Raw genomic sequence first — 17,879 nt, forward strand, 5'->3', positions numbered from 1 at the left:
TTTACGCATGTATTTCCATTTCAAAAGGAGGGATAGTGATGGAATGAGAGAGAAAGATTAAAAATAGGAGTGATGGTGCGAGAGAACGAGAGAGAGGTGTGTGTGTGGTGAGGGTAAGGGATTGATGCATTCATTTCTGYTTCAGAGAAGCAATTGAGTGATGAAATGAGAGAGTGAAAGAGAGAGAGAAGCTGTGTGTGGTGGGGGATTGGGGTCTACAAAGCTTCCTCAGTCAGTCAGGTGGCACTTTGTTCCGGGAATTACAAGCTCTTGAGGCACAACTTCTGCACTTCAAAGGAAAATCTAAAAAAATCTCAATACAGTCCAGACACCTCTCTCTCTCATTCCCACTTTGAATCGCAACAATTGCCTTCTAATGTGTGAGGGTGTCCGGAAAGTCTTTGAAATTGCAAGGTAATGATAGCAACTAAAAACAACCCACATAAAACAGTCCAGACAAACATAATGGCAAATTGATCAAAGATGGTATCTCATAAATGTTTAACTGCAGATACATTCTGAGTTTGTTTTGCCACAGTGGACCAGAAAATCAGACACAACTCATTTAATTTTCGTGAAATGTCAATGACGTTCTGCCCCTGAACAAGGCWGTTAATCCACTGTTCCTAGGCCATCAATTGTAATTAAGAATTTGTTCCTAACTGACTTGCCTAGTTAAATAAAATGTACAAAAATAAATAAAAATAAAAACCCGACATGTGGTTGGCCTAAGAGGTAGTTCATGATTTTGGGGTAAGAAGCCCCATTTGAGTAACGAACAGTCATTGCTATTGAATCATATCAACATTTGGTAGGCCTATGAGGCAGCAGATTTTTTTGGGTAAGAAGCACCCTTACAGTAATGCACACAGTCACATCCACATGCGGTGGGCCTAGGAGCTAGCTCATGTTTTAATAAGATTAAGAAGTCCCCTTTTGAGTAACCAACAGCCATTGCTATTGAATCACGTGGCAGACCTATGAGGTAGCTAATTCTTGGGGGACAAGAATCATCCTTTGAATAACGCACCGTCATAGCTATTGAATCTTGTCGTCTCGGGACACGCTTGACCGTGGCATTGAATATTTACGGAAAGCTCAGATGAGAATTTGTAAACTCCTATACCTGATAGGAAACATAATTATTCATGCTCTCTGAAACAGGGCCGTGCGCAGGCCTTTTGGGGACGTGCAATTATATAAAAAATGTTGGTACCTCAAAAAAGAATTCCCGCAACCGCGGTCAACGCCACATTGAGCAGTTATTACAAGAAGAGAGGAAAGCAGCACAATCTGACTTGTAAAGTGTTTAATACATGCATCATTTGATCCAGTTCAAAATGGTTTTGTTAACCTGTCTAGGACTGGAACCCCGTTCCGCTAGCGGAACCCCTCGCCAACAGCCAATGAAATTGCAGGGCGCCAAATTCAATCAACAGAAATATCATAATTCAATTTTCTCAAACATACAAGTATTAGACACCATTTTAAAGATAAAATTCTCGTTAATCCAACCACAGTGTCCGATTTCAAAAAAGCTTTTCGGCAATAGCAGAACATATCATTATGTTAGGTCAGCAACTAGTCACAGAAAGCATACAGCGATTTTCCAACCAAAGAGAGGAGTCACAAAAAGCAGAAATATTGATCAAATTAATCACAAATTAATCACAAATTAATTAATATCACCTTGATATTCTTCATCAGATGACACTCCCGGGACAACATGTTACACAATACAAGTATGTTTTGTTCGATCAAGTTCATATTTATATCCAAAAACCTCAGTTTACATTTGGCTTTGCCTCCAAAACATCCCGTGAATTTGCACAGAGCCACATCATATCACAGAAATACTCATAATAAACAATGATAAAAGATACAAGTGTTATTCACAGATTTAAAGATATACTTCTCCTTAATAACTTCTTGTCAATATGGGGGCGCTGTTTTCACTTTGTAAAAAATCGTGCCCAAATTAAACTCTCTCGTACTCTATTCTAGATCGTACAATATGCATATTATTATTACTATTGGATAGAAAACACTCTCAAGTTTCTAAAACCGTTTGAATTATATCTGTGAGTAAAACAGAACTCATTTTGCAGCAAACTTCCTGATAGGAAGTGAAAAATCTTTTTGCTTGAAATCTATGGATATACATGCACTTCATACGCCTTCCACTAGATGTCAACAGGCAGTGGGAGGTGGAATGGGGTGTCTAGCTTGATCTGAGGTCGAACAAGAGCTCTTGGAATGACGTGACCACTATTTCCTTTGTCTACCAAGGCGCGGGAAGGACATCAGCATTGGCTTCTGAAAAGCGTTCGGTATATACGGCTAATATCTCCGGCTTTGATTTTATTTGATACATGTGATAATATCATCGTAAAGTATGTTTTTTCAGTAAAGTATAGTTTTATCAGATTATTCAACGTTTATCGGGAGTTTTCCGTTCTCTGCGTTAGGTGAAGATGGACATCTTCGTGCCACTTGGCTAGCTTTGGTTGCTAATTCGACAGGAGAAGAGGACATTCTAAAACCAAACAACGATTTATTCTGGACAAAGGACTCCTTGTACAAGATTCTGATGGAAGCTCAGCAAAAGTAAGAACCATTTATGATGTTATTTCGTATTTCTGTGGAAAATGTTTAGTCCTATTTTCCTTCCTTTTTGCGGGCGCTGTCTCGCTATAACGTAAGCTGTTTGTTATGGTAAAGTTATTTTTAAAAATCGAACACGGCGATTGCATTAAGAACTAGTGTATCTTTCATTTGCTGTCCAACATGTATTTTTTAGTAAAGTTTATGATGAGTTCTTTGGTCAGATTAGGTGACTGTCCAAAATATCTCCGGATAATTTGGTGAATCGATGCTACATTCACAACGTATAACCACGGTTTGCAGCTCAAAATATGCACATTTTCGAACAAAACATAAGTGTATTGTGTAACATGATGTTATAAGACTGTCATCTGATGAAGTTGGTCAAGGTTAGCGATTAATTTTATATCTTTTGCTGGTTTTTGCGAATGCTATCTATGCGGTGAATAAATGCGGTTGTGCGTTTGACTATTGTGGTAAGCTAATATAATGCTATATTGTGTTTTCGCTGTAAAACACTTAAAAAATCTGAAATATTGGCTGGATTCACAAGATGTTTATCTTTCATTTGCTGTACACCATGTATTTTTCATAAATGTTTTATGATGAGTATTTAGGTATTTCACGTTGCTCTCTATTCTTGCTGCTTCGGTGCTATTTGTGATTGTAGCTGCAATGTAAAACTATGATTTATACCTCAAATATGCACATTTTTCGAACAAAACATAGATTTATTGTATAACATGTTATAAGACTGTCATCTGATGAAGTTGTTTCTGGTTAGGGACTAATTATATCTCTATTTGGTCGGTTTTGTGATAGCTACCTATGCGGTAAAAAAAATGTGAAAATATGCGGTTGAGTCTTTTGCTATTGTGGTTAGCTAATAGAAATACATAGTGTTTTCGCTGTAAAACATTTTAAAAATCGGAAATGATGGCTGGATTCACAAGATGTGTATCTTTCATTTGCTGTATTGGACTTGTGATTTCATGATATTTATATGCTAGTATTTACTTGTGGCGCTATGCTAGGCTATGCTAGTAAGCTTTTTACTGATGAGGATGCTCCCGGATCAGGGATGGTGATGAAGTAGAGGTTAATGAACCCGCTGTGTCASATTTCAAAAAAACTTTACGGAAAAAGCAAACCATGCAATAATCTGAGTTCGGAGCTCAGAGACCAACACAACCCAAGAAGATATCCGCCATGTTGGAGTCAACATAAGTCAGAAATAGCATTATATATATTCACTTACCTTTGAGGATCTTCGTCAGAATGCACTCCCAGGAATCCCAGTTCCACAATAAATGTTTGATTTGTTCCATAAAGTCCATAATTTATGTCCAAATTACTCCTTGTTGTTCGCGCGTTCAGTACACAATCTAAACTCACGACGAGCTGGCAGGTCCAGGCAAACGTTCAGATGAAAAGTCATATTACAGGCTGTAGAAACACGTCAAACAAAGTATAGAATCAATCTTTAGGATGTTTTTAACATAAATCTTMAATAATTTTCCAATCTGAGAATTCCTTTGTCTTCAGAAAAGCAATGGAACAGAGCTCGCTCTCACGTGAACGAGCGTCACGAGCTCAAGGCATTCTGGCAGACCTCTGACTCATTCCCCTCTCATTCGGCCCCACTTCACAGTAGAAGCATCAAACAAGGTTCTAAAGCAACATTACCCATATCCCAATGTATCTTCAATAGGGAGTGAGTTGAAAAAATACCAACCTCAGATTTCCCACTTCCTGGTTGGATTTTCTTCTCAGGTTTTTGCCTGTCATATGAGTTCTGTTATACTCACAGACATCATACAAACAGTTTTAGAATGTTAGAATGTTAATTTTAGAGTGTTTTCTATCCAAATCTACTAATACTATGCATATATTAGCAAATGGGTCTGAGGAGCTGGCAGTTTACTCTGGGCACGCGTTTCATCCAAACGTGAAAATGCTGCCCCCTATCCATAACTAGTTAACCTCTCTGGGATCGTTGGGATGCTAGCGTCCCACCTCGCCAACAGCCAGTGAAATTGCAGGGCGCCAAATTCAAAACAACAGAAATCTCATAATTAAAATTCCTCAAAAATACAATATTTTATACCATTTTAAAGGTAATCCTGTTGTTAATCCCACCACAGTGTCCGATTTAGAAAAGGCTTTACAGCAATAGCACCAGAAACGATTATGTTAGGTCACCGCCAAATCACAGAAAAACACAGCAATTTTTCCAGCCAAAGAGTGGAGTCACAAATAGCAGAATAATAGATAAAATATATCACTAACCTTTGATGATCTTCATCAGATGACACTCATAGGACTTCATGTTACACAATACATGTATCTTTTGTTCGATAAAGTTCATATTTATATCCAAAAATCTCAGTTACATTGGCGCCATGTTCAGAAATGCCTCCAAAACATCCGGAGAAATTGCAGAGAGCCACATCAAATAACAGAAATACTCATCATAAACTTTGATGAAAGATACATGTTTTACATAGAATTAAAGATAAACTAGTTCTTAATGCATCCGCTGTATCAGATTTCAAAAAAGCTTTACGGCAAAAGCATAATATTCAATAATCTGAGTACAGCGTTCAGCCACAAAAGCAAGCCATACAGTTACCCTCCAAATTGTGGAGTCAACAAAAGTCAGAAATAGCATTATAAATCTTCACTTACCTTTGCTCATCTTCGTCGGAATGCACTCCAAGGACTCCCACTTCCACAACAAATGTTTGTTTTGTTCGATTACCTCCATATTTATGTCCAAATACTTCCGTTTTGTTCGAGCGTTTAGTTCACTATTCCAAAGGCAAAATCCAGACAAAAAGTCAAAAGAGTTCCATTACAGTTTGTAGAAACATGTCAAACGATGTTTACAATCAATCCTTAGGGTCTTTTTATAATAAATCTTCAAAAATATTCCAMCCGGACAATAGCGTATTCATTACAGAGGAAAAAGAAGGAACGGCGCGCCCGCGTGACCGCGCAGTAAACAACTAATTGGCCACAGCTTAGTCCACTTGTTGAAACAGCTCTTATTCGACCCCCTTCCACAATAGAAGCCTCAAACAACTTTCTAAAGACTGTTGACATCTGCTGGAAGCCTTGGGAAGTGCAATCTGGCCCCATAGACACAACATATTGGATAGGCAATCACTGAAATGAAACTACAAACCTCAGATTTCCCACTTCCTGGTTGGATTTGTCTCAGGTTTTCGCCTGCCATATGAGTTCTGTTATACTCACAGACATTATTTTAACAGTTTTGGAAACTTTTGAGTGTTTTCTATGCATATCATAGCTTCTGGGCCTTGGTAACAAGCAGTTTACTCTGGGCACCTTATTCATCCAAGCTACTCAATACAGCCCCCCTTTCCAAAATAAGTTTTAACAATGATCAACACAATTCCAGTCAAATTTGAAGATTGTAAGAAATACTGTAGCCTACCATTACTATATCCAACCCAACTCCATGTGTTGCCACTATCATGTATACCAATGGTTTTCAAACGTTTTGACTCGCAACCCCCCAAAAAGGGCACGTTGGAGATTGAAAGGGCAAAGGGGCATGTGCTCTGCACAGGTAGAGCCCTATATGTGCACCTGCCTGCCCTGAAATCATTGTAACACTTGCCTCTCTTGCAAGACTCCAGAAGAATCATGCAAAAACATTCATGACTCTTACTATTCCAACTGTTTCCGAATCTTCCAAACTCAACGTTTCTCAAAGACAGTTGAAGGTAGGACTTGTGCCGAACGCAGAAATGTACAATTGTAATATTACATGGATAAATTACATGAGGAGGATGTCGTTGTTAACTATGTGATTCAATTAATCCTGTAACCATTAACTCAGCAACCTGGGGCACCATGGGAAAATTTTGTTAAATTAATATCAGAATATATCGATTTCATAGCATTCACTAATTTGATTAATTTCCTCATAAGTCTCATTCTGAACGTCGCATAATTCGTAAATCTGCACAAACCCGGGTCTCACTAATCATTCCGTACTACACAAATTGAGTTGAATATTTATTTACTAACAAGCTAAATTATAATATAAGATACACATACACAAACAGTTTAGGTTATTGGTTAGAACTTCAAACAATGGCAACAGGTCCCTAGCGGACCAACACAATATGACACGTGTTACACACAAGAGGGAGATTTAAAGAAAGAGAGAGAGAGAAAAGCAAGAGAGAAAAGCAACACTCGGATGCATTTGTAAACTATGCTTAGTTTAGCACTAACACCTTGCCCCGAACTGCCGCTCTTATAGGTCAAAATTGTAATGCATGTATATACGTGTTGAATGTCTCTGTTGGGTATCTCTGATGTTCGGGTCTTTCGGCTTCAGGTGTATGTCTCTGATTGTCCACAAGATGTCACAATGCCCTTTCTCTTGGTTGTCTGTTTCCTTGCACTCGTTCTGTGAGACTGGGCTTCTGAGGAGGCTAATCAGCCGTGTCGACACATCAKCATTGTAATGGAAGCACTGTGTGACTAATCGTGGACCCTAGCTGCAGCGTGTGGTTCTCTAGTCTGATATGTAATTTCTTAACTCACATGTTTTATACCCCAGGGTAGAAAGGGACATTCCCGTCTTCAAGACACGCTCTCTGGGTTCCCTAGGGTGTAGCTAGTTACGAGGCAAGGTATCACAAATGGCTATGATCTCGTTAGACAACTAAAATCACACCTCATCATAAAAAAAACATTCTCTTTGATGTAAACATCATATACACATTATGAAAACTCTTCAAGTTACAATGCTTTCGTTATAACGCCCTCATTTAACTTTTAAKGACATTACTAAATCGGCATTCATTTTCATATTCCATCTATCTTGTTACCACAATTTTGGCTGATGGAATATATTGTCCCAAAGTCCATTTATTGCATGTTACAGTTCTGAGGTAGACTCTCCCTAAGGCACACACAGACATTCCAATCCCCAACTCTAAAGGAAGAAGGATTAGTCTGCGGCCTTAGAATTTACGATGGGCATGAGGTGTCATGAACCCCCACCCACCCCCACCCCATCAATCCCTCTATAACTCTTCCCCCCTGCGGGAGGGAGAGATATCTCTGTAGAACTGTGATCCGCTGTAACCTGATCCTCACAGGCCAGTCATGACAATGATAAAAAATGTGGTACTTAAAGTTATCTGACTTTAAAACCACAGCCAACTCAACATTGTTGCAGCAACCGCGCTGCAACAATAAAAGTCATGTACATGTGGGTAACAAAAAAGGGAGAGCACCTTACATGGTTGAAGGTAAAAAGAAGCAAAGTACAAAGAAAGTATATGTGCATMATCACCTCAACCCTTTAGATCTGGCAGAATGCAGTGGGCGTGCTTTGAATGATTAGACGAAGCTGCCGTCTCAGTGTATTCTACCAGTGCCTGCAATTTATAGGGATGAAAATAAGGGATGAATAGTTCAATGAATATGATACGGGGAATGCCAGATCTATTTACTCTTCCATTATTCTCCGGTGATGGTAAACTTTGAGGCTGTCAAACTTCATTGCCTTCATGTGGGGATACTGGGAACCTGTGATTCATGGCAATACTGTCTTGGTGCTTTTAAGTGAGGGCAGTGGGTAACCTATCATGCAAAGGTTGATGAAGCATGGATGTGTCTTTTGGGCCATCGGAAGTGTGCAATAGCTTTGGCATACATCCAGTGCATTCGGAAAGTATTCAGACCCCTTCAACTTTTTTTCACATTTTGTTACATTAGTCTTATTCTAAATGTGATTAAATAGTTATTTTTACCTCGTCAATCTACACACAATACCCCATAATGATAAAGCAAAAACAGGTTTTTAGAAATGTTTTCAAATGTAGAATGAAACGGAAATATTACATTTACATAAATATTCATACCCTTTACTCAGTACTTCGATGAAGCACCTTTGGCAGCGATTACAGCCTCGAGTCTTCTTGGGTATGATGCTACAAGCTTGGCAAAACTGTATTTGGGGATTTTCTCCCATTATTCTCAGCAGAACCTCTCAAGCTCGATGAGGAGCGTCGCTGCACAACTATTTTCAAGTCTCTCCAGAGATGTTTGATCGGGTTAGAGTCCGGGCTTTGGCTGGACCACTCAAGACTTGTCCCGAAGCCCCTCCTACGTTGTCCTGTTGGAAGGTAAACCTTTGCCCCAGTCTGAGGTCCTGAGTGCTCTGGAGCAGGTTTTCGTCAAGGATCTATTTGTACTTTGCTCTGTTCATCTTTCCCTTGATCCTGACTAGTCTTGCAGTCCCTGCCGCTGAAAAACATCCCCACAGCATGATGCTGCCACCACCATGCTTCACCGTAGGGATGGTGCCTGGTTTCCTCCAGACGTGACGATTGGCATTCAGGCCAAAGAGTTCAATCTTGGTTATATCAGACCAGAGAATCTTGTTTCTCATGGTCGGAGAGTCCTTTAGGTGCCTTTTGACAAACTCCAAGCAGGCTGTCATGTGCCTTTTACTGAGGAGTGTCTTCTGTGTGAGATGTGAGTGCTGCAGAGATGGTTGTCCTTCTGGAAGGTTCTGCCATCTCCACAGAGGAACTCTGGAGCTCTGTCATAGTGACCATAGGGTTCTTGGTCACCTCCCTGTCCAAGGCCCTTATCCCCAGCTTGCTCAATTTGGCCGTACGGTCAGCTGTAAGAAGAGTCTTGGTGTTTCCAAACTTCTTCCACTTAAGAATGATGGAGGCCACTGTGTTCTTGGGGACCTTCAATGCTGCAAAAAAAATGTTGGTACCCTTTTGCAGATCTGTGCCTCGGCACAATCCTGTATCAAAGCTCTACTGAAAATTCCTTTGACCTAATGGCTTGTTTTTGCTCTGACATGCACTGTCAACTGTGGTACCTTTATATAGACAGGTGTGTGCTTTCCAAATCATGCCCAATCAATTGAATTTACTACAGGTGGACTCCAATGAAGTTGTAGAAACATCTCAAGGATGATCAATGGAAACAGGATGCACCTGAGCTCCATTTGGTGTCTCATAGCAAAGGGTTCTGAATACTTATATATTTATTTKTATTATACATTTTCAAACATTTCTAAAAACCTGTTCTCACTTTGTGTGTGTCATTGTGTGTAGATGCATAAGTAAACATTTTTATTTAATCCATTTTTGAATAGGGCTGTAACGTAACAAAATGTGGAAAAAGGGAAGGAGTCTGAATACTTTCCGAATGCACTGTATATTCATACACTTCTAGATACTGTATCTAATTGTTGGGTAAAGGGAAACTACTTGACTTAAACACTTTTGCTCTTCGGGGAGCATAGACCATTCACAAAAATCGAGTTTGGTGCTGAGTGTGTTGTTCAGTGTTCTTTCAAGGTTGATCCTGTTTCTTTTTGTTCTGCCTCCACAGACCTTCTCCAGCTGTTCCTGGGTCTTCCCGGTTTTCTTTTTCCCTGTGGCTTCCAGGTCAGAGCTTGTCTGGTCGTGTTGGTGGGTGGTTTCCTCAAGGTGTGCCTGATCCATCCCCATTTCCTGTGTTTTTTTTAGGTTTTGCTTTGTGTCATTTTACAGAAATCTCTTTGTTTTGTATGGTGTTTGGCCAGTACATTCCTTGGAGACTACAGCTTAACTTATTTTCTTATATACCACTGAAAGTATTCAGTAAATGCACCCCACTTTCAGACAGCACAATTCTTAGAGTTAGTAATTCTACTTTAAGGTTCACCAATAACTTCTTATGTTTTTACTGACTTGGCACAGAACAAAGCCTACATCTCTTTGAAGCCTATACTGATTTGGTTTGTCCTGGAGTAAGTACTCTTAACTGACAGCTAATCCCACTCAGGGGGTGGAACTCTTTATCCACACTAGCAAATCTGGGYTTAGCGTAGCATGCTAAGTGACCGCACCACACCCCGCTCTGCCCCAATGGGTGATCTGAGAGGTGACGATTTGCCATATTAGAGATGCTGCTAATGCAACACCTTGGGGCAATGATGCCCTTGACCAGGCGATTAGCATATGGGATCATGGGGTAGAATTCAGATTATATTGGTTCATGTTAAGGCTGTGTGACTGCAAAGGCTGGGTCCAGTGTCAGAAGGCACCAGGAAATGTTTGTCCACAGTGGTGAACAGGTGGCAATAKGAGACATTGGCTTAAATCATAGCCAGGCTAAAGGTGGCAGTGGGGAAATCTGCATAGCCTGTCAACTAACCGTACAGCTGTCTTTGAGCCAAATACGGCTGGTGTGGCGACTAGAGCAGATTACAAATGAATCACCTATGTCAAGTATGGAGTCTGAAGAGGTTTCAATGGGAGTTCAGATTTAGAAGAGATCAAGCCCGATAAGAAAGATAAAATGATTTCCAAAGCGGTTGGCTTCTCTCGCGACCCCTCAATTTGAGAGGGCCGTTCTCAATTCCACATTCCACATCTGGCCCCCGCTGTCACTCACACAGGATTAGTGTGAACATGATTACACATGATTTTCACTCACACACGTCGAGACAAAAAGGCATCAGCTGGCCTAGAGGGGGACCTGCAGGGTAGAAATATCCAGTAAGCTGCTTGTTTGCCCTGGCCATTGATTTGTTTGTATTCAACGGAGTTCCCCAAAAGCCAGCTTTTTTTGTTTTGAATGGGGACAGGAGCAGAGTGTGAAACTTCTCAACCTTGCTATGCCAAAAGGGAAGAAAGAGAGAGAGAGAGAGCGAGATAGAGGGGGGAATAAGGACGTGAAGGTGGGTGGCTGCATCTATTTTCCTAAACCTGCTGTGTTATTGCTAGATTATCTTCAGGGCAGAACCCATGAGCTGGAGAATTCAACACATTTTTCACATACTTATACCTTTGTCAGTCTGCCTGTAAATACTAAGTGACTCAAATATCAGATCGAAGTGACTCAAAAATCAGATCGCGGTCTTGTGACAATATAGCATCGGAACTGACGGAGCATTTTCTAGGGAAACAATTATCCTGGACTCATTGAGGCTGTCCTAATATGGATATCGTACTTGTGCATACAGGCTAGACACAGACACACACATTCTTGTTTGCAATGCAGGCCTTTACATCTTTAAAAATGTAATAAYGTACCTGCTAATGTGGTGACATTATCAAGCAATTTCTGCAAGTGAATTTGGATGTTTACTGTGAGGCCTGGGATCTACTTCATAGGCCAGACACACACTCACCTCTTCTGTCTGTGACACATACTAATACAGTTGTAAGCAAATAGAATGATGCACCTTGTACACTTTGGAAAGAATAATTTAGTGAAGCAATTATCTTCAAAGGGAAAGCGAGTGTTGTTAGGGAGTAAATACAGCAGAGGGAAGACCATGCAGCAGCAATTATCTCAATGGCAAAATTTCAGGAGGTAGCTTCTATTAWTGCTTATTTTTTCGTCACAGACACCAGAAACTGTTCCTCTGAAGTATTACTAAGAAACATCCAAATTGAAGGTTGAGAGAAAACGAACTCAAAGTTGCTCCTGCATTGCTTCTTATTAAAACCGTCCACTCAAATGGGTCTCTAGAGTAAACTGCAACAAGATTCCAGAAACGCTTGCATAGATATTTGTACCAGTCGCACTCAGGCTGGTAATTAAAGTACCAAACAATATATKTATTTACTTGCCACTTTATTTGTTTACCTACAGTTGTATTTCCTTGTCCATTCAAACTTTTTGGATCAGAAACAGATTTGGCTCTCCCTGTTGAACCCGTGGTGACCCTTCCCCCCTCCTCTCCCCTGTAACTATTCCCCAGGTCTTTGCTGTAAATGAGAATGTGCTCCMAGTCAACTTACCTGGTAAAATAAGGGTTAAATGACAACAGTCTAATTGGCCCAATCAAAATAACCCTTTRTTTAATGCACCTTTGACTGATTTCTGCATGGTTACGGTTGTTATGACACTGTGTTTGCTCCCCTTGAAAAATACACTTTTTCAATCCTGATCCACAGGATTTGCAGCGGTTTGTTCTAGCCCAGCACAAACAGACTTGATACAGCAAATCAAATAATTATCAAGCCTTTGTCAGGTGTGCCATACTGAGTCATARCAAAGCCTGCACACTCAGTGGTTCTCTAGGTGCAGGATAGAATGACACCGTACTCTAAAGCACCATATGAAAAAATACATATGTTGCCCACCTTTACAGTACAAGGCCACATGACACGCCTCCTGATTCGTCTCCAATATAGCATGAATGGCTCTAGGAGAGGACACTATACACTGCAGCTGCCAAGCATTTTAAAACTCTGCCTTTGCAGGCCTTGCGAACTCTGTGCTTCGCAATCAAGGTTTTCTGTCTGAATTGTTTTTCTTTGCCAAAGTAGAGAGGCAACAACAAGAGCAGCATGGCTGGTCAGGCAAGAGAGATGGCAATAGTTGTTGTGGGCGTAGCTAGCTACTGGCAAAGGGAGATGGTTGATTTTGTGTCTCGGCTGGCTCTGCATTYGTCTTCATCTGCTGCTTTATCAGCCAAGAGTGGAGTGGCAAAGTTGTGTCTGCACAGACACTCTCTATTTGTTCACCGGGATGAGAAAATAAAATAAAATAGTTGGTGAAGTGAGTAGAAGGGTTGAGTTGCGCTGAGACACACCATGCTTGAGTCATATGCTCAAAGGCTTGAGGTTAGGGAGTAACCTTGCTTGAATCATATTGTATATTGATTAAGTCATCATACTGCATACTGTACATTTAAAGAACTACAGTAGTGAGGTGGTTGTAGCCTTTGAGGTTAGAGAGTAATCTGTATGAGTAGTACGTTACTTGAGTCATACCATTCATTCAAAGAGTTAGCAAGATAGATGGTGGACCTGAGGTTAGAGAAGCAGGGCCACTAACCAGAGGGTTGTTGGTTGGAATTTCAGGCAACCTGGCGGAATCTGGTGGGATGTGAGCCGACAACTGGAGGGTTCCTGACATGAATATCCCAGGTGCTATCCACTGACACCTATTGGATATCAGAGCGGCAGTAACCTACCAGCACCACCAGCATTATGACTTTACTGAAGCGGTGTCACGCCCTGACCGTAGAGAGCTTTTTATGTCTCTATTTTGGTTTGGTCAGGGTGTGATTTGGGTGGGCATTCTATGTTCCTTTTTCTATGATTTGTATTTCTTGGAGTTTGGCCAGGTGTGGTTCTCAATCAGAGGCAGCTGCCTATCGTTGTCTCTGATTGAGAACCATACTTAGGTAGCCTTTTCCCACCTGTATTTGTGGGTAGTTGTCCATGTATAGTTGCCTGTGAGCACTACGTTGGCGGCACGTTTTCGTTTTGATGTTTATTGTTTTGTTGGCGACATCTTATAATAAAGAAGTATGTACGCTGCACCTTGGTCTACTGTTTCCACCTTAGTGTGGCAGAGTCAGGTTGGAGACCTGAGCCAACTCCCCGTGCTTACCGTGGCGAGCATGTGACTGGTCAGGCCCCGTGCTATGGGGTGATGCACACTGTGTCTCGGCCGAGCATTCACAGGCCGGTGTGCTCGGTGCCAGCGTCCCGAATTTTCCGGGTGGAAGTGGGCATCCAGCCAGAACGGGTGGTGCCAGCTCTGCGCTCGAGACCGCCAGTGCACCTCCACGGCCCAGTGTATCCGGTGCATCGGCCAAGGAAGAGGCCTCTTGTATGTCTCCCCAGCCTGGTAAGTCCTGTGCCTGCTCCTAGAGCCAGGTCTCCTGTGTGTCTCCCCAGTCTGGTGAGTCCTGTGCCTGCGTCCAGCCCGGAGCCTCCAGAGACGGCCTCCATCCCGGAGACTCCAGGGACGGCCTCCAGCCCGGAGCCTCCAGAGACGGCCTCCAGCCCGGAGCCTCCAGAGACGGCCTCCAGCCCGGAGCCTCCAGAGACGGCCTCCAGCCCRGAGCCTCCAGAGGCGGCCTCCAGCCCGGAGCCTCCAGAGACGGCATCCAGCCCGGGAGCCTCGTTGTCTCTGATTGAGAACCATACTTAGGTAGCCTTTTTTCCCACCTGTATTTGTGGGTAGTTGTCCATGTATAGTTGCCTGTGAGCACTACGTTGGCTTCACGTTTTCATTTTGATGTTTATTATTTTGTTGGCGACATCTTATAATAAAGAAGCATGTACACTCACCACGCTGCACGATCGTCTACTGTTTCCACCTTAGACGATCGTGACAAGCGGATCCTTTGTTGGCACCATCCAGAGCAATTGAACTGATTCTAGAGGCCGACCCAAAACAAAGCCTGCGGAGTAGGTATTTGGAGCGGTCTTCTAGTCCGACATAGGAGATGCGCACACCACCCACTGCTTCCGAGTATATTACTCGCTAATGTTCAGTCCCAAGATAACAAGTTTGACGAGATCAGAGAGACATCAGGGATTGTAATGGTTCCTCCTTTAAAAGTTGCGAGCTTGTTAGAGAGATGTTTATTCCTGTCGGCACGATGAACTGACAATCCAGATGGCTGGACTGACTCCGACTATATATCCCAAGAGAGCGATGTTTCCGTGAAACAGAGTATGTTACACTGGTTCCTCCTTTAAACTTCTTATGGATGCAGTCCCGTTAACGGGATCGATATGACAACAGCCAGTCGAAGTGCAGGGCGCCAAATTCAAAAAACAGAAATCTCATAATTAAAATTCCTCAGACATTCATGTGTCTTATATCATTTTAAAGGTAATCTTGTTGTTAATCCCACCAAAGTGTCCGATTTCAAATAGGCTTTTCAGCGAAAGCACTACAAACGATTATGTTAGGTCACCACAAAACCACAATAACCACAGCCATTTTTTCCAGCTAAAGATAGCTTTCACAAAAACCAGAATAGAGATAAAATGAATCACTAACCTTCGATTATTTTCATCAGATGACACTCATAGGACTTCATGTTACACAATAAATGCATGTTTTGTTTGATTAAATTGACATTTATATCAAACAATCTGAGTTTACATTGAGGCGTTAGATTCATTAGTTGCAAAAACATCAAGTGACTTTGCATAGCCACATCGTTTCAACAGAAATACTCATCATAAATATAGATGATAATACGAGTTATACACATGGAATTATAGATATACCTCTACTTAATGCAACCGCTGTGTCAGATTTCAAAAAAACTTTACGGAAAAAGAAACGCACGCTATAATCTGAGACGGCGCGCAAAAGTAAAACACCACAGCCGCAAAGATGGTGTCAACATAAACAAGAAAATACATGATAAATATTCCCTTACCTTTGATGATCTACATCAGAAAGCACACCAGGAATCCCAGGTCCACAATAAATGTTTGTTTTGTTCGAAAAAATCCGTTATTTATGTCCAAATACCTTCTTTTGTTAGCGCGTTTGGTATACATATTCAAACGCTAATTCTGGTCAGCGTTATATCGGACAAAAACTTCAAAAAGTGATATTACTGGTCGAAGAAACATTTCAAACTAAGTACAGAATCAATCATTAGGATGTTTTTAACATATAGCTTCAATAAAGTTCCAACCGGAGTATTCTTTCTTGTCTTCGTGAGCAATGGAACGCAAGTGACTACCATGAGGAATAAGCATGATCAGAAAATGGCTGACTGCCAGACACCTGACTGATTCTGCTATCATTCACTCCCACAACACCATAGAAGTCTCATTATAATTTCTATTGATGGTTGACATCTAGTGGAACACCTAGGCAGTGCAAAATCATTCATATCTCAAGGGGATTTCATTGGGGACCATATCTTACTGGAATGTGAATACACGATGAGTTTAACATCAACCAGCCCCAGAATTTCCACTTCCTGTTTGGAAGTTTGCACGCCATATGAGTTCTGTTATACTCACAGACATAATTCAAACAGTTTTAGAAACTTCAGAGTGTTTTCTATCCAATAGTAATAATACTATACATATATTAGCATCTGGGACAGAGTAGGAGGCAGTTCACTATGGGCACGCGATTCATCCAAAGTGAAAATGCTGCCCCCTATCCCTAAAAAGTTAAAACCTTTTTTGTAATAACATAGTATATGAGATAGATTTGAATACATTTAGCTTGATTAATTTGATTAATATTATGGTGTTTCCATTCAGAGAAATTGTCAGTTAGTAAATTCAGACCGTTTCGCTCTCGGAGAGCACACTGGATGTTCGGGCCGAGGAGTATGGTTGATTTGAGCGTTCTGGCCTTACAACGGCAGTCAAGCACCCAAGCTAACGTTGGCTAGCTAATTCCAGACACAAATGAGACCACTCTGACCATTTTACTCACACTAGCAGAGCTGGTAAGGACGTCGTTTTGAAGTAATCGCGGGAAAAAAGGCCTTATTTTAGTGCATTTTTCACCCTGTCAGCTCCTGTTAGTTCTATTGAGCACCGTGGCACCAACTCACCTTCTGAACGTTTTGTTCACAGCTTATTGTTCAACGTCACAATTCCTGCTTTGTTATTGTTGGCAATGAGACCTGCTCACGTTGTTTTATAGTTAAAATGTAAACAACAAAAATAATATTGGAACTCTGCGGTCTTCCCATTGTTTCCTATCGGGGAAATATAGGCATGTCTGTCTATTTCGCCAATTATCTCGCAATGTGAATATTTAGTTTTTTTCAAGTCGAGTGTAACCGGTGTGAAATGGCTAGCTAGTTAGCGGGGTGCGCTGATAGCGTTTCAATCGGTGACGTCACTTGCTCTGAGACCTGGAAGTAGTTGTTCCCCCTTGCTCTGCAAGTGTCGCGACTTTTGTGGAGCGATGGGTAACGATGCTTTGAGGTTGGGTGTTGTCTATGTGTGCAGAGGGTCCCTAGTTTGAGCCCAGGGAGGGGTGAGGAGAAAGACGGAAGCAAAACTGTTACACGGGCACCATTTTAAATCAGGAGAATCTCCTCTTTGTAATTATGTAAGTCTGGGCAACGTGCTCGTTTGTCATCGATTGCTAGACCAGAAATAGTCAGAAGTTATAATTTTTCCCCTACTTTTTCATTACGCAGACCTAAGCACAGTTGACACCATCGAGGTGCGGATGTTTACTTTCGACAGAAGTTGTTTTTTCCCAGTTTCGTCCGACGAACAGATTGTAGTGGTAAAATAAAAAGGGATACATTTTTAATGGAATTCTAAGCATCACTCCAGTCAAAACAGGCTCTGCAAACGTTCAATTCCATTAATTTGCTATGGGCTCCTGCTAGTGTTCCAGTTTAGCCAACATTCTTTAAAACTTCTTGAGGATAGGGTGCAGAGTTTTCACTTAGGGAAAAATAGCGTGCGCAATTTCAACTTCGTGCTACTCATCCCCAGAATATAAGATATGCATAT

Source organism: Salvelinus sp. IW2-2015, linkage group LG10 (assembly GCF_002910315.2).
Source record: "Salvelinus sp. IW2-2015 linkage group LG10, ASM291031v2, whole genome shotgun sequence".
Taxonomy (NCBI): Eukaryota; Metazoa; Chordata; class Actinopteri; order Salmoniformes; family Salmonidae; genus Salvelinus; species Salvelinus sp. IW2-2015.